Below are 19,289 nucleotides of genomic sequence, written 5' to 3'. Positions count from 1 at the left end.
ATTTTCTCCACGTGGCCCCTCATCTAAAATGAGTTTGACACCCCTGATCTAGACGCTATCTGGTGTGTTGGTTTATGGATATAACAGGAAAAAAAGTGTTTTAGATATAAACATCCAACAAAAATGATTTAGGTAACAGGACTGAGCGGATATTTTCACCCCAGTCAGAGTTGAAACCTGATCAAATGCTGTCATTCTGGACCTCACTTTCAAACCACATACTTGTAAGCACTCAGGGATGTGATCAAGCCGCCCATGTATTCTTCCTTGTCTTCAAACAACTGATAGTAGGAAAAGACAGTTCAACGCTCGGCAGGTCACTCGCTCCATAACCTCTTGTTGCCTTCACTGCCGTCGGGAAAATACACGCACGGCGCTCCGCAGCCCGTTCCTGCAAATAATATCCTAATTCCAACCAGAGACATCTTGAAGTATGCGAAAATAGTTTGATAATGCCGGTATGTTTAAGGTGACGGGATATCCCAGTATTAATATTTAAAAGTTGGGAAGTATACATGAAGTACTATGTAGAAAGTCATGCTTCATGATTTAGGTCAGGGATGTCACACTAGTTTGCATTGAAGACCACATTACGGGGAAGGTTACTGTATAACAGCATATATACATATATATATATATATATATATATATATATATATATATATATATATATATATATATATATATATATACACACACACATATATGCACATATATATAGATATATACACACATGTATAAACATATATATATATATACATATACATACACACACATATGCATATATATATACACACGTATATGCATATGCATTCATACATATATAAATATACATTCACGGCAGGGTTTGCTGCTAGCGGGGTGTATAAAATAGTCAGGAATTGTCATGGATACAAAGGATTCTGGGTATTTGCTGTGTTGCATTTATGTTGTGTTACTGGGAGGATGTCCTCCCGAAATGTGTTTGTCAATCTTGTTTGGTGTGGCTTCACAGCGTGGCGCATATTGCTAAGAGTGTTAAAATTGTTTATATCACAACCATTAGTGTACTCTGTGTCACCCAGTATGCCTTGCAGTCGTGTGCGTGTGTCTGCGGAAGCCACACACAACATGTTGCTGGACTGACAATCAGATCGTACATGTTGTAGAGGGCGACAAAGTCAATGACTTCATAGCACGCCCTAATACTTATTAATCTGGGTGACTGCCGGTAGACATTCTAGAAAATATTAGCGTCTCCTATTGTCTTCTTCGCTTTGTGACACGGGTCTTAAATGGCACTTTGAATGGCAAAGGATACCGATCTCAGAACCATGTATATCAAATATTTCCGGATGATTCAACCGCCACCCGCCTGAATCTAATCAAAATCTATTTTTTCGGCATGTCACCCGCCCGACCCGCGGTTTATCCGCGGACCCCGCAGATCTCTTATATATATATATATATATATATATATATATATATATATATATATATATATATATATATACACACACACATACATATACATATACAGTATATACATACGTACACATAGGTGGGTCGAGTAGCCAGAAATTGTACTCAAGTAAGAGTACTTTTACTTTAGAGTTTTATTACTCAAGTAAAAGTAAGGAGTTGTTAACCAAATATTTACTTGCGTTAAAGTAAAAAGTATGTTGTGAAAAAAACTATTCAAGTACTGAAAAACTGATGAGTAACCTGTTCGTGGGGCGGCATAGCTCGGTTGGTAGAGCGGCCGTGCCAGCAACTTGAGGGTTGCAGGTTCGATTCCCGCTTCCGCCATCCTAGTCACTGCCGTTGTGTCCTTGGGCAAGACACTTTACCCACCTGCTCCCAGTGCCACCCACACTGGTTTAAATGTAACTTAGATATTGGGTTTCACTAGGTAAAGCGCTTTGAGTCACTAGAGAAAAGCGCTATATAAATATAATTCACTTCACTTCACTTCACTTTGTTAAATGATGACGGCAACAAATAAAGCACAAAAACATAAAAATAGCAATGAACAAATTCAGAGACAGGAATATCTCTTAAGCAACTAAAACATCCATCCATCCATTTCCTACCGCTTGTCCCTTTTGGGGTCGTGGGGGGGTGCTGGAGCTAATCTCAGCTGCATTCGGGCGGAAGGCAGGGTACACCCCGGACAAGTTGGTCGGCAACTAAAACAATAACATATTGAATAAGAATACATTAAAATAAAATAAATGATCGGCAGAGATTACGAAGGTAAATAACAAGTTCGCCTCTACGCAAACCATGAACTCTGATAGGTGTGGGCTGCACCTGGGAACACACTGTGCACTTCTGATTGGTGTTTGTATGCATGCGTGAGTGTGTGTGTGTGTGTGTGTGTGTGTGTGTGTGTGTGTGTGTGTGTGTGTGTGTGTGTGTGTGTGTGTGTGTGTGTGTGTGTGCGTGCGTGCGTGCGTTTGTCAAAGTGACATATGGGGACATTTTTATGAAATTTCACCTTACATATGAGGACCTGTTGAAATATGGGGACATTTTCCATGTCCCCATATTTCCCGCAATGCTATCGTGTTCTAGACCCTCCCAGCATGTTCCCAGACCAAAAATCTCTAAAGTCTTCATTTGTCAAATTTTCAGAAAAAGTGTGTGAAAGTGTGTTTAATTTTTTTGGTCACCTTCGATTTTGCCCCTAGTGGCCATCTTTGCTATTATGACACACACACACACACACTTGTCCTCATATGTCATATGTCCTCATATGTCATGTGGGTCAGAAACTCACACACTCCAACATTTTGAAAAACATCTAACCATTACAGCAATAAACATACTCTTGAATTCTGAATCAAATAACAACACATTTTCAACTGATCTGATGATCTCATCCTTTTCAGTGTTAGTTTTATCTATTAATTTGGTTTATCTGGAGAGGATTTGGGCTAGACAATTAGTAATAAAGGGATTATGGTGATGATTTAATTTGTTTGATTCAGTATTTTACTGTATTGGACTTTTTGCTATTCTGTTGACTAAAATACAATGCCGCACAATAATTGCTTTAAATGTGCCTGAAATGTAGGTTTTTGCATAAAAAAAAACAACCTTCAACCTTGATTGAGACAAAGGCAATAATTCAAATGCAATTCAAACTACACACAGTATTTAATATTTTCAAATGGTTACAATAGCACATTATTTGGGTATTTTTATCTTTGGGGCAAATTTAGGATTAATATGGGGATTGTTTTTGGAGGTATTCACTTTACATGGTGTTCAAGATGGTTACTTCCGCCCACTCTGAAGAGTCTCGGCGTCTGATTGGTCCAATTTTCAGTTAGGCGCCGCCTGATTGGCCGCTGGACGATGTCTGCTCCTAACAGAGGGCTAAATCACTAGTTAACTATTTTCATCATGGAAGTTATACAGCTCATGTATCACACTTAATATTGAATATATATATAAAAAGGGTTTTCCAAAAGGACCATTTATAATCGAAATACACAACTTCACACACGATTTTGAGCACAACAGAGCGCTCAGTGAACATCACTTCCGGGACCTGCATCACCGGAGGGGGACATCTATCTTGGTCACAAACAATCTTTGACAGTCTTCGACAGCATGGTTGAATCAGGTGAGCATAAAATGGAGTTTAACGTAATTAAATAGACCAATGTTTTTTAACATAGGAAAATAGTTCATTATAATCAACAGTTAAATGTTGTTGTTATTAATTGCAATCAGATTTGATTTTTTGAGGTTAAATTAAGCATTTCAGTTCTGGGCCAAGGCCAAGGCATTTAACATTTTTTTTTTAAAGTTGCATGGAAGATTATAAGTAGCAGTGATTGTCACACACACACTAGGTGTGGTGAAATTATTCTCTGCATTTGACCCATCACCCTTGATCACTATGCTAGTAAACATTTTCTTAATTTTAAACAAGACAGACTAGAGTTCTTCAAATTGTTTATACTTTTTCTCAAATACAAATATTTCAAGCTGATAAGCACTGTCAGTTGGCATGTTACTGATATTGTTACATTACTACTTTGTTTGAGAAGCTTCATGTCTGCATTGAGCCTAAATTTAACAGTTTTTGAAGGGTTTAGTTCTTTGTTTTATTTCTGTGTCACTGACTTTTTTCATTTTTATGTGTGGATTTGTTAGGCGCATCAACACATGATGTAGACATCGTGTCCAAAAGAAGAGCGAGACGTAATCCTGAGGCTGAAGCCACCGAGTTTATTTGATCTGGATGTGACAAGTCTTGTTTTAAGGCCCAGTGGATCAATGATTGGAAAGGTATGTCTTGTTATGTAACATATCAATGGTAACTGTATCAACATCTCATTTGGATCATTTCCTTACTGTCTAATAGAGGTTGTATTATATGGCTTTAATTAGAAGTGTTTGGAATAACAGCGTTCCACGTCCCAAGAGCTAGCTTCTGTAGCCGAGGATCGGACCGCCAAGTGCCCTGCCTTCGGCTGCCGCCCAGCTCACAATGCACCCGACCTCTATGGCCCCTCGGAGTCTTGTTCACGAGTGGGGGAAGAGTGGATCGTGAGATCGACAGGCGGATCGGTGTGGCGTCTTCGGTAATGCGGACGCTGTATCGATCCGTTGTGGTGAAGAAGGAGCTGAGCCGGAAGGCAAAGCTCTCAATTTACCGGTCGATCTACGTTCCCATCCTCACCTATGGTCATGAGCTTTGGGTCATGACCGAAAGGATAAGATCACGGGTACAAGCGGCCCAAATGAGTTTCCTCCGCCGTGTGGCGGGGCTCTCCCTTAGAGATAGGGTGAGAAGCTCTGCCATCCGGGAGGAACTCAAAGTAAAGCCGCTGCTCCTCCACATGGAGAGGAGCCAGATGAGGTGGTTCGGCCATCTGGTCAGGATGCCACCCGAACGCCTCCCTAGGGAGGTGTTTAGGGCACGTCCAACCGGTAGGAGGCCACGGGGAAGACCCAGGACACCTTGGGAAGATTATGTCTCCCGGCTGACCTGGGAACGCCTCGGGATCCCCCGAGAAGAGCTAGACGAAGTGGCTGGGGAGAGGGAAGTCTGGGCTTCCCTGCTTAGGCTGCTGCCACCGCGACCCCACCTCGGAAAAGCGGAAGATGATGGATGGATGGATGGATGGTATAACAGCGGTATATGAAAACGATGTTACTAATGCTGTTACTTTTACCGGTAACGAGTAATCTAATAACATTTATGTACGCTACAACGCTGTTACGATGCGTTTTATGTAATCTGGCATGCTACTTTTGATGTGATTGTATGTCAACAAGACAGCGTTAGAAGCACAAAAGGTTTAGTGCAGGTAATATCTTTTTACTAATGAAAGCAACCCCCGGAAGTAATTACGAACACGATATCAAATAGAAAGAGGCCTCATCCACACGCAAACAAAAACATTCAACAGAACTATCTTAACTGCCACTGCTAAGCTAAAAAATACAGCTGAACTATTTTGCTATGTCTGGGCGCTGACGTCCCACGTCACTTGGCAAAAGGCACAGCTTTTTAAAGGCACACACACACTCTGCTCTCATGAAATGTCTCTCAACTGCATATGCTAGATATTTAAAACTTTTCTTTTTCAAGTAACACATTAATTACAAACCCCGTTTCCATATGAGTTGGGAAATTGTGTTAGATGTAAATCCAAACGGAATAATTTTTTTTACAAATAATAATTAACTTAGAATTTCATGGCTGCAATACGTGCCAAAGTAGTTGGGAGAGGGCATGTTCACCACTGTGTTACATCACCTTTTCTTTCAACAACACTCAATAATCGTTTGAACTGAGGAAACTAATTGTTGAAGCTTGGAAGGTGGAATTCTTTCCCATTCTTGTTTTATGTAGAGCTTCAGTCCTTCAACAGTCCGGGGTCTCCTCTGTCGTATTTTACGCTTCATAATGCACCACACATTTTTGATAGGACTGCAGGCCGGCCAGGAAAGTACCTGCACTCTTTTTTATGAAGCTGAACACGTGCTGAATGTGGCTTGGCATTGTCTTGCTGAAATAAGCAGGGGCGCACATGAAAAAGTTGGCGCTTAAATGGCAGCAAATGTTGTTCCAAACAGATGGGTAACTTACAGATGTGTAAGTTACCCATGCCTTGGGCACTAATGCACCCCCATACCATCACAGATGCTGGCTTTTCAACTTTGCGTCGATAACAGTCTGGATGGTTCGCTTCCCCTTTGGTCCGGATGAAACGGTGTCGAATATTTCCAAAAAAAATTTGAAATGTGGGCTCGTTAGACCACAGAACGCCTTTCCACTTTGCATCAGTCCATCTTAGATGATCTCGGGCCCAGAGAAGCCGGCGGCGTTTCTGGATGTTGTTGATAAATGGCTTTCACTTTGCATAATAGAGCTTTAACTTGCACTTACAGATATAGCAACAAACTGTATTTAGTGACAGTGGTTTTCTGAAGTGTTCCTGAACTCATGTGGTGATATCCTTTAGAGATTGATGTCGTTTTTTGATACAGTGCCGTCTGAGGGATCGAAGGTCACGGTTATTCAATGTTAGTTTCCAGACATGCCGGTTACGTGGAGTGATTTCTCCAGATTCTCTGAACCTTTTGATGATATCATGGAGCGTAGATGTTGAAATCAGTAAATTTCTTGCAATTGCACTTTGAGAAAGGTTGTTCTTAAACTGTCTGACTATTTGCTCACGCAGTTGTGGACAAAGGGGTGTACCTCGCCCCATCCTTTCCTGTGAAAGACTGAGCATTTTTTGGGAAGCTGTTTTTATACCCAATCATGGCACCCACCTGTTCCAAATTAGCCTTCACACCTGTGGGATGTCCCAAATAAGTGGTTGATGAGCATTTCTTAACTTTATCAGTATTTATTGCCACCTTTCCCAACTTGTTTGTTGCGTGTTGCTAGCATCAAATTCTAAAGTTAATGATTATTTGCACCAAAAAAATGTTTATCAGAGTGAACATCAAATATGTTGTCTTTGTAGCATATTCAACTGAATATGGGTTGAAAATGATTTGCAAATCATTGTATTCCGTTTATATTTACATCTAACACCATTTCCCAACTCATATGGAAACGGGGTTTGTACTTAATTTAATAATTATTTACATTTATGAAAGAGTAATTCTGTTTGTAATTGAATTTTTAGTCAAGTAACGACTATTATTATTCCTTTTTAAAACAGATATTCCAAACATTGTTAATTGATAAACTGTTTTATCAGGATATGGTGTATTTGCTCTTGCATCAATTTAAAAAGGTTCTTTTGTGGTCGAGTACCGAGGGAAGTTCATCTCAAGACATGAGCGGGACAAGAGACAGAAACCCTATATAAATATCTTTACTATTTATCTGGCATTATATGCTCATAATGTTAACAACAAAAAGTGCTGATAATGTTATAATTAATAAGTTCTAACATTATTTTTATGTGTTTTGTTGCAGACACCAACTGTTGATGTTCTATCTCAACATTCTCCAGATTCATGTGAGCGATAAACCGACTTCATCCCTCCAACAGGTTATTACTTGACTATTTTACTATCCATCCATCCATCCATTTCCTACTACCTGTCCCTTTTTTGGGTTGGCGGGGTGTGCTTGAGCCTATCTGAGCTGCATTCGGGCGGAAGGCGGAGTACACCCTGGACAAGTCGCCCCCTCATTACACGGCCAACACAAATAGACAACATTTACACTCACATTCACACACTAGGGCCAATTTAGTGTGGCCAATCAACCTATCCCCAGGTGCATGTCTTTGGAGGTATGATGAAGCCGGAGTACCCGGAGGGAACCCACGCAGTCACGGGGAGAACATGCAAACTCCACACAGAAAGATCGATTTCTGCCCAGGATTTAACGATTTGTGACGCACATGCACTAACCCCTGTTCCACCGTGCTGCCCTATATCTGCTAAAAACTTGACACAACCTATACTTCAAAAGACATTTAATCCTTTTAACCTCTCACAGATCAGTTTATATGACAACATTTTTTAAGCGTACATCCATGTTAGTCTGTGGAATTTACAACTCATGTTTAGCAAAACAGGACATGTTACAGGTCAGCAACATGAATTCTATATGTGATCACTTGTCATGTACTCATATTGTTTGAACTAAAAAAGACTTCAGTGTGTTTCATATAAGGTCCTCATATTTTTCTGAACCACATTAGTGTGTGTTACAATGTTTAATTCAAAGCTTTAAAATGAGTGTTTCAATCCAGGTCCTCATATTTTCTGAACCACATTTTAGTGAATGTTACATTCTTAAATAATAGTCTAAGAGCTAAAACGCTATAATAATCTTTACTGTTTATGTAGAATTATATGCTCAGAATATTATCAACCAAAAGTGGTTGTTAATGTTATAATTAATTAGTTCTGACATTATATTTTTGTGTTTTGTTGCAGACACCAACTGTTGGGGTTCTATCTCAACATTCTCCAGATTCAGATGTGAGCGATAAACCGACTTCATCCCTCCAACAGGTTATTACAAGTCTATTTTTACTATATCTGCTCTAAATGTGACCCAACCTATATTTTGAAAGACATTTATTAATTTTAATCTCTCACAGATCAGTTTATATGACAACTTTTTCGTAAGGGTACATCCATGTTAGTCAGTAAGGAGTTTGGAACTCATGTTTAGCAAAACAGGAGATGTTACAAGTCAACAACATACATTCTACATGTGACCACTCGTCATGTCCTTATATTGTTTGAACCAAGAAAGACTTGGGTGTGTTTCATATAAGGTCCTCATATTTTCTAAACCTGATTAGTGTGTGTTACAATGTTAATGTCCAAGCTTTAAAATGAGTGTCTCAATTCAGGTCCTCATATTTTCTGAACCCGATTTTAGTGTGTTTTATATTCTTAATTAATTGTCTAAGAGCTGAAACTCTGTAATAATCTTTACTATTTATCTGGCATTGTATGCTGAGAGTTTCATCAACAAAAAGTGCTGATAATGTTATAATTAATTAGTTCTGACATTATATTTTTGTGTTTTGTTGCAGAAACCAACTGTTGAGGTTCCATCTCAACATTCTACGGATTCAGATGTGAGCCATTAACTGACTTCATCCCTCCAACAGGTTATTACATGTCTATTTTTACTATATCTGCTCTAAATTTGACCCAACCTATATTTTGAAAGACATTTATTTATTTTAATCTCTCACAGATCAGTTTATATGACAACTTTTTCGCAAGGGTACATCCATGTTAGTCAGTAGAAAGTTTAGAACTCATGTTTAGCAAAATAGGAGATGTTACAAGTCAACAACATAAATTCTACATGTGAGCACTCGTCATGTCCTTATATTGTTTGAAGCAAGAAAGACTTAGGTGTGTTTCATATAAGGTCCTCATATTTTCTGGACCAGAAAATGTGTGTTACAATGTTAATGTCAAAGCTTTAAAATCAGTGTCTCAATTCAGGTCCTCATATTTTCTGAACCAGATTTTTGTGTGTGTTACATTCTTAATGAATTGTCTAAGAGCTGAAACTCTGTAATAATCTTTACCCTTTATCTGGCATTGTATGCTCAGATTTTTATCAACAAAAAGTGGTGAGAATGTTATAATTAATTAGTTATGACATTATATTTTTGTGTTTTGTTGCAGAAACCAACTGTTTGAGGTTCTATCTCAACATTCTCTAGATTCAGATGACAGCCATAAACCGACTTCATCCCTCCAACAGGTTATTACATGTCTATTTTTACTATATCTGCTCTAAATTTGACCCAACCTATATTTTGAAATACATTTATTAATTTTAATCTCTCACAGATCAGTTTACATGACAACATTTTCGTAAGGGTACATCCATGTTAGTCAGTAGGGAGTTTGGAACTCATGTTTAGCAAAACAGGAGATGTTACAAGTCAACAACATAAATTCTACATGTGAGCACTCGTCATGTCCTCATATTGTTTGAACCAAGAAAGACCTAGGTGTGTTTCATATAAGGTCCTCATATTTTCTGAATCAGATTAGTGTGTGTTAAAATGTTAATGTCAAAGCTTTAAAATGAGTGTTTCAATTCAGAAAATGCAGTGCCTCTTGTTTACAGCCGGTTTCTGCAGCGCTGTTTTCATTGATCAAAGTATTTTTTCGGTGGTCGTGTTTTTGGTACATAACTTGTAAATAGTGCGCAAATAATAGGCTATATATATGTATATAAATACATTCAAACCCCGGAAATTGTGTTAGATGTACATATAAACAGGATACAATGATTTGCAAAGAATTTTCAACCCCAATTCTGTTGAATATGCTACAAAGACAACATATTTGATGTTAAAACTGCTAAACATTTTTTTTGCAAAGAATTTAGGGATTTTACCATCTACGGTCCGTAAAATTATCAAAAGGTTCAGAGAATATGGAGAAATCACTGCACGTAAGCGATGTACTGCATTAAAAACCGACATCAGTGTGTAAAAGATATCACCACATGGGCTCAGAAATACTTCAGAAAACCACTGTCAGTTACTACAGTTGGTCGCTACATCTGTAAATGCAAGTTAAAACTCTACTATGCAAAGCAAATGCCATTTATCAACAACACAGAGGAACGCCGCAGGCTTCGCTGGGCCTGAGCTCATCTAAGATGGACTGATGCAAAGTGGAAAAGTGTTCTGTGGTCTGACGAGTCCACATTTCAAATTATATATGGAAATTGTGGACGTGGTGTTCTCCGGAACAAAGAGGAAAATAACCATCCGGCGCAAAGTTCAAAAGCCAGCATGTGTGATGGTATGGGGGTGTATTAGTGCCCAAAGCATGGGTAACTTACACATCTGAGAAGGCACCATTAATGCTGAATGGTCCATACAGGTTTTGGAGCAACATATGTTGTCATCCAAGCAACATTATCATGGACGCCCCTGCTTATTTCAGCAAAACAATGCCAAGCCACGTGTTACAACAGCGTGTCTTCGTAGTAAAAGAGTGCGGGTACTTTCCTGGCCCGCCTGCAGTCCAGACATGTCTCCCATCGAAAATGCGTAGCGCATTATGAAGCGTAAAACACGACAACTTAAGCTGTACATCAAGCAAGAATGGTAAAGAATTCTACTTTCAAAGCTTCAACAATTAGTTTCCTCAGTTCCCAAACGTTTATTGAGTGTTGTTAAAAGAAAATGTGATGTAACACAGTGGTGAACATGCCCTTTCCCAACTACTTTGGCACGTGTTGCAGCCATGAAATTCAAAGTTAATTATTATTTGCAAAAAAAAAAAAGTTTGAGTTTGAACATCAAATATGTTGTCTTTGTAATGCTTTCAATTGAATATGGGTTGAAAAGGATTTGCAAATCATTGTATTCAGTTTATATTTACATCTAACACAATTTCCCAACTTTTATGGAAACGGGGTTTGTATATATATTAGGGCTGGGCAATGATTAAAATTTTTAATCGAAGTTAATCGCACTATTTCTCTTATTAATCGCGATTAAATGCATTGTATACGCAAAGCCCAATAATGAATTCAAAAGTAGTGTGTAGTGCATCTTTATTGGAATATTCTCCCACATGAACAAAAGCGCCAAAACATTTGTTGAGCAAACACAATTTAAATCAGTCCTTGTTAAACAGTAGCAGTTAAATAGCATATTTGATGAAAATCAACTCCAAAAATATAAATACAAACATTTAAGCTTATTGCCACTGCCAGGGTATTTAAGTTATCCTGTTTGTTATGGAAAATAAATATAATCTACATACAAATCTCTGAGCCACAATCATAACATCTGAACAGGCAATTTCTGAGGTAACAGCAGAAACATTTTTTTTTATCAGGGATCTTATGTTTAAAAAACTTATATTATAGGTAGTGGGCTGTTTTAGGGAATTTTTGATCAAATGATCCGTAGTAGCAATATTAATAATGTTGTGTTTATTCTGCGTAGTGGATTTAAAATAATTATGACCATATCTGTTTGCTTGGTGCTTTGATAAACTGAACACATATACATGGTACTATATTGTGATGTTATGAGCCAGGGGAAAAAAGAACTACCCTACCCAGCATGCAACAGGAGTGACGAGCATGCGCGGTAGCCCGGTATAGGTTGTGTCGCCATGACGGCATCTTGTATGTTGTGATATGCACACTCTGAAAGCAAACGTTAAGAACTCAGCCAACACTCCTGGTCTGCATTATTCATAAATAGACAGACAACACATATACTCCGCTGCTTCACAAAGCACAATATGTTAAATGTTTACTTTTACAGTTTTCTAATTCTTCCTTTCAGATTGACAGCAGGACAAATCGCTCGAAGTGGGTATGTCTCAAGCTTCTTCCACTTGGTCCACTCCAAAGTGGGGTAAATAAATAATCCACATCATTTACTAGAATATTATATTACGTTTTGCACCTTTTCACTGTGTTATAGTCATTTTTCCTTCAGTAAGAAATTGTATTTTGTCTCCTTTATGACAGCTGCAAAGGGGAAGAAGTGGAAGCAGTTGAATGACACATGTTGCATTTTGTAACTGGCAACAAAGTACCAGGTAAAAAAGATTGTGAAGCCTGCCTCCATAAAGAACTAGTAACTCTACAGGACAGAGATTGGCTTGCCATCAAGTACTACATCCATAACAGAATTATATTAAAAAAAGGGAAAAAAAATGTTTTCCCACATCTTCTGTGGTAGTTTGAGTATGTTACCAGCAATTAAAAAAGCAAAATAAACAGCAAGCGTTTTGTATTTATTCCAGATAATTCTTAGCGACAAAATCCACAAAAACTATTCAGTTACACTTAGTTGACAATTACATTTTTACCCATGTTTCTTTTAAACTCTTCTTGGTTTTAGATTACAGTAGCATGGGATTGGGATTTTTTTTTTAAATGACAACACATCAACTAAACCAACTCAGGTGGTTTTGTTAAGTCTCTGATGTCATTAGCCTCATATGTCACATGAACCTGAAATCTTAAACACTCTGTGACGTCATGGTTGTCATATTTCACAAACTTGAAATCTTAAACACTCTGTGACGTCATGGTCATCATATGTCACATAAACTTGAAATCTTAAACACTCTGTGACGTCATGGTCATCATATGTCACATGAACCTGAAATCTTAAACACTCTGTGACGTCATGGTCATCATATGTCACATGAACCTGAAATCTTAAACACTCTGTGACGTCATGGTCATCATATGTCACATAAACTTGAAATCTTAAACACTCTGGTCTTCATTTGTCACCTAAACCTGACAAGTCCTCATATGTACCATAAAAATCAGGTTCAGAAAAAAACAAAAGAGTTGCAAAAATCTCAATAGACCACTGTGTTTCTAAAATTCTGGTTCACTAACCGTCTGATTCCCAGGCCTGTAGGACCATTGGAAAGGCATGTCCCCATATGTCACGTTTTTGTCATAAGTCCTCATATGTCACCCAAACACGTATGTGTGCGTGCGTGCGTGCGTGTGTGTGTGTGCATATGAAGTTTTGCATGTTCACTCAGAATCACTCAGTTGCAGTATATGAGGGGCCGTTAGGGACATTATTCAGAATTACCTCTTACATACACTGCCGAAATGCTCTCATGTAAACAACTGAAATCTTTTTCTCTCACACACACTACTGAAACACTCTTATACACACTACTGAAATGCTCTCTACTTACACTACTGAAATGCTCTCACACACTACTGAAACACTCTTAGACACACTACTGAAATGCTCTTATACACACTACTAAAACACTCTTATACACACTACTGAAACAATCTTATACACATTACTGAAACACTCTTATACACACTACTGAAATGCTCTCACATAAACAACAGAAATCTTTTTCTCTCACACACACTACTGAAACACTCTTGTACACACTACTGAAATGCTCTCACATAAACAACTGAAATGTTTTTCTCTCACACACACTACTGAAACACTCTTACACACACTACTGAAACACTCTTATACACACTACTTAAATGCTGTCACTTACACTTCTGAAATGCTCTCACTTACACTTCTGAAATGCTCTCACACACTACTGAAATGCTCTCACATACACTACTGAAACACTCTTATGCACACTAATGAAACACTCTTATACACACTACTGAAACAATCTTATACACACTACTGAAACACTCTTATACACACTACTGAAACAATCTTATACACACTACTGAAACACTCATATACACACTACTGAAATGTTCTCACATAAACAACTGAAATGCTTTTCTCTCACACACTACTGAAAAACTTTTATACACACTACTGAAACACTCTTATACACACTACTGAAATGCTCTCACATACACTACTGAAACACTGTTATACAGACTACTGAAATGCTCTCACATACACTACTGAAACACTATTATACACACTACTGAAATGCTCTCACATACACTACTGAAATGCTCTCACACACACTACTGAAATGCTCTTACATACACTACTGAAATGCTCTCACATACACTACTGAAATGCTCTCACACACACTACTGAAACACTCTTATACACACTAGTGTATGTGAGAGCATTTCAGTAGTGTATGTGACTTCATACAGTTAAGTGACTATTCAGTTTCAACAACTACTGGCTCTCAAGGTTCACACTGTGAAGCTGTGACCTTTTAGCCATGACCAGGAGTCCTGCGCGACTAAGAAGTCTCTCACAGGCTGCAGATGCTGGGAGGCCTGTGTTGATTTTCAGTGACAGGCTCTTGATTTGAGGAAAGGAATACAAGGGATCCATACCTCCGGTGGATGGACATGAAAGGTACCTCTCCAGCTCTCCTGTTTTTGATTGTCCTGTACTCAGCAATGCAAAGAAGTCAACTTCATCAGAGTGACCAAGTTCAAGTCAGTGTCCAGGTGATTTTTTTTTTTTTTTATGTAGTTGAGGCCTGAGGCAAGAGAAAGTGTTTTCAAAAGAATTAGGTCTGAACATATTTTTTTCTTTTCTGCTAGAGATGTCCAACAAATGCTTTAAAATGTAATATCGGAAAATTATCGGTATCGGTTTCAAAAAGTAAAATGTATGACTTTTTAAAACGCCGCTGTACACGGACGTAGGTAGAAGTACGGAGCGTCAATAAACCTTAAAGGCACTCCCTTTGTGTGCCGACCCAGTCACATAATATCTACGGCTTTTCACACACACAAGTGAATGCAAGGCATACTTTGTCAACAGCCATACAGGTCACACTGAGGGTGGCCTTATAAACAACTTTAACACTGTTACAAATATGTGAACCCACACCAAACAAGAATGACAAACACATTTCGGGAGAACATCCACACCGTAACACAACATAAACACAACAGAACAAATACCCTTACTCTTCCGGGGACGCTACAATATACACCCCCCACTACTCCCCACCTTAACCCCGCCCACCTCAACCTCATCATGCTCTCTCAGGGAGAGCATGTCCCTGCTGTTTACTTTGGAAAACATTGTTACATTGTTTAATGCAAACAGCGGTGCATCACAACAAAATTAGGCATAATAATGTGTTAATTCCACAACTGTATATATCGGTATCGGTTGATATCGGTATCGGTAATTAAGAGTTGGACAATATCGGACTATCGGATATTGGCAAAAAAGCCATTATCGGACATCTCTACTTTCTACTCTATAGCCTTCCAAACTGTTGGTTTTTGATGTGCTCCTAACTCTGTATAATTTGTTACTGATACAATATCAATTTAAATAAAAATAAGATTACATGGATTGATACACACACATCTTCATTGGGAAAATGTGCATATGTGCTTATGTATATTTACCGTCATTTAAGATGCTCTCATCAGTGGCCCAGGATGTCCTGAATTTTGGTAGGAGTATAACTGCTGCAATCAGCTCAGGTCGTTTCATCATCTCTCCAAAACGTTTCTGGATCCTCTCCTGCACGACACACTTTGCAAGATGACTCCGACTTCTTGAGCTTGTCCTGCAACTGGTGAACTGTTGGCAGCAGGAAGCCCATCATATGCAATGATGATTGCCCTTGGAGGATGTTGGGGACCATGGCAACAGGCTTCATTACAGCAGCGTGCTCAGTCAAAAATGCCATTCCAGCTCTATTGAGTCTATAAAAGATGTAAAGATGAAAATTAGCTTTTAGCAACTTTTGATACATCCATTTTTTCATTTTCATCATGTGTGTTCAATGAACATACAAACTACACAACAGATCAACTACAAACCCCATTTCCATATGAGTTGGGAAATAGTAATCGATGTAAATATAAACGGAATACAATGATTTGCAAATCATTTTCAACCCATATTCAGTTGAATGCACTACAAAGACAAGATATTTGATGTTCAAACTCATACTAATAATTAACTAAAAATTTCATGGCCACAAAACACTTTTCCTCTTTGCATCAGTCCATCTTGGATGATCTCGGGCCCAGAGAAGCCGGTGGCGTTTCTGGATGTTGTTGATAAATGGCTTTTGCTTTGCACTTTATCTTGCACTTACAAATGTAGCGATGTATTTAGTGTATTTAGTGACAGTGGTTTTCTGAAGTGTTCCTGAGCCCATGTGGTGATATCCTTTAGAGATTGTAACGGTTTTTAATACAGTGCCGTCTGAGGGATCAAAGGTCACACATGTAGCGACGTATTTTCGACGTATTGCAGCCCTTTGAGACACTAGTGATTTAGGGCTATATAAGTAAACATTGATTGATTGATTGATATTTAGTGTATTTAGTGACAGTGGTTTTCTGAAGTGTTCCTGAGCCCATGTGGTGATATCCTTTAGAGATTGATGTCGGTTTTTTATACAGTGCTGTCTGAGGGATCAAAGGTCAAAGTCATTCAGTTCTCCAGAATCTCTGAACCTTTGGATGATATAATGGACCGTAGATGTTGAAATCCCTAAATTTCTTGCAACTGCACTTTGAGAAACGTTGTTCTTAAACTGTTTGACTATTTGCTCACGCAGTTGTGGACAAAGGGGTGTACCCCGCCCCATCTTTTCTTGTGAAAGACTGAGCATTTTTTGGGAAGCTGCTTTTATACCCAATCATGGCACCCACCTGTTCCCAATTAGCCTGCACACCTGTGGGATGTTCCAAATAAGTGTTTGATGAGCATTCCTCAACTTTATCAGTATTTATTGCCACGTTTCCCAACTTCTTTGTCACGTGTTGCTGGCATCAAATTCTAAAGTTAATGATTATTTGCAAAAAAAAATTAAAATGTTTATCAGTTTGAACATCAAATATGCTCTTTGTAGTGCATTCAACTGAATATGGGTTGAAAAGGATTTGCAAATCATTGTCTTCCGTTTATATTTACATCTATTACTATTTCCCAACTCATATGGAAACGGGGTTTGTATAATTATCACATGACCACATAAAGAAACCTGTTGCATTATATTGATCTTAAAACAGGTGGATTCACCCCCCATTAATCTGCAATGCCCACATTTCTTCTATTACACTTTAAACCAGGGGTCTCAGACACACGGCCCGCGGGCCGGAATTGGCCCGCAGGACCGAATTTTGCGGCCCCCACCTAATATGAAAGTTTAACATTAGTGCGGCCCGCAAGTTTTATATGAATGGCGCTTGACAGCGTTGTGTCATTTAGGTCCAAAATGGCTTTTTCAACGTTCTGGGTTGCCTACCCCTGCGTTAGTGGAAAAGCGGCAAATGAGTAAAAGCGACAGAGACGTTGCCATAGAGACAAAGGTTTTCTTACGTTCCTGGCTGGCTGCAGTCACACCACGACAGCTTCCCAAAAAATGCTCAGTCTTTCACAAGAAAGGATGGGGCGAGGTACACCCCTTTGTCCACAACTGCGTGAGCAAATAGTCAAACAGTTTAAGAACAACGTTTCTCAAAGTCCAATTGCAAGAAATTTCGGGATTTCAACATCTACGGTCCATAATATCATCAAAAGGTTCAAAGATCCGGAGAAATCCCTCCACGTAAGCGGCATGGCCGGAAACCAACATTGAATGACCATGACCTTCGATCCCTCAGACGGCACTGTATCAAAAACCGATATCAATCTCTAAAATATATCACCACATGGGCTCAGGAACACTTCAGAAAACTGCTGTCACTAAATACTGTTTGTCGCTACATCTGTAAGTGCAAGGTAAAGCCCTACTATGCAAAGCCATTTATCAACAACACCCAGAACAACGCCGGCTTCCCTGGGCCCGAGATCATCTAAGATGGACTGATGCAAAGTGGAAAAGTGTTCTGTGGTCTGACGAGTCCACATTTCAAATTGTTTTTGGAAATATCCGACATCGTGTCATCTGCACCAAAGGGGAAGCGAACCATCCAGACTGTTATCGACGCAAAGTTCAAAAGCCAGCATCTGTGATGGTATGGGGGTGCATTTGTGCCCAAGGCATGGGTAACTTACACATCTGTGAAGGCACCATTAATGCTGAAAGGCACATACTGGCTTTGGAACAACATATGCTGACATCTAAGCGCCGTCTTTTTCCTGGACGCCCCTGCTTATTTCAACAAGACAATCCCAAGCCACATTCAGCAAGTGTTACAACAGCGTGGCTTCGTAAAAAAAGAGTGCAGGTACTTTCCTGGCTTGCCTGCAGTCCAGACCTGTCTTCCATCCAAAATGTGGCGCATTATGAAGCGTAAAATACGACAGCAGAGACCCCGGACTGTTGAACGACTGAAGCTCGACATAAAACAAGAATGGGAAAGAATTCCACTTTCTAAGCTTCAACAATTAGTTTCCTCAGTTCCCAAACGTTTATTGAGTGTTGATAAAAGAAAAGGTGATGTAACACAGTGATGAACATGCCCTTTCCCAACTACTTTGGCACATGTTGCAGCCATAAAATTGTAAGTTAATTATTATTTGCAAAAAAAAAATTACGTTTATGAGTTTGAACATCAAATATCTTGTCTTTGTAGAGTATTTATTTGAATATGGGTTGAAAAGGAAAAGGATTTGCAAATCATTGTATTCTGTTTATATTTACATCTAATACAATTTCCCAACTCATATGGAAACGGGGTTTGTAATTTGCATTGCCTCACACGATGAATGCCGGTTACTATGCCGTCACTTTTTTTGCGCTCGCTATCCCTGTACTTTCCCGGTTATTAACCGCCGACCGTCGTGTTGCTGTAGGAAGGAAAAGCGGAACAGCACACATTGCGGAAATAAAATTATTCTGCGTGCGTTGGCTAAATACAAATATATTCCACAACCCCAAACATGTCTTTTTCAAAGCCTGCGGTGAAGAGAAAGGTTAGTGATGGGCAA

General features: G+C 38.9%; 1 long non-coding RNA gene across 1 annotated transcript; it reads left to right on the top strand.

Moving 5' to 3' along the window:
- The first annotated feature begins 2,438 nt into the window (after positions 1-2,438).
- Positions 2,439-13,446, top strand: LOC133544287 (uncharacterized). The gene is made up of 7 exons (XR_009804619.1): positions 2,439-4,284; positions 7,442-7,517; positions 8,416-8,493; positions 9,027-9,104; positions 9,637-9,715; positions 12,279-12,350; positions 12,467-13,446. It is a non-coding gene; the product is annotated as an uncharacterized LOC133544287 (long non-coding RNA).
- The last annotated feature ends 5,843 nt before the right edge of the window (positions 13,447-19,289 follow it).

This window comes from Nerophis ophidion, linkage group LG27 (genome assembly GCF_033978795.1).
Source record: "Nerophis ophidion isolate RoL-2023_Sa linkage group LG27, RoL_Noph_v1.0, whole genome shotgun sequence".
Taxonomy (NCBI): Eukaryota; Metazoa; Chordata; class Actinopteri; order Syngnathiformes; family Syngnathidae; genus Nerophis; species Nerophis ophidion.
The sequence above is the reverse complement of the archived record's forward strand: the minus strand, read 5'-3'. Positions and strand labels throughout refer to the sequence as shown.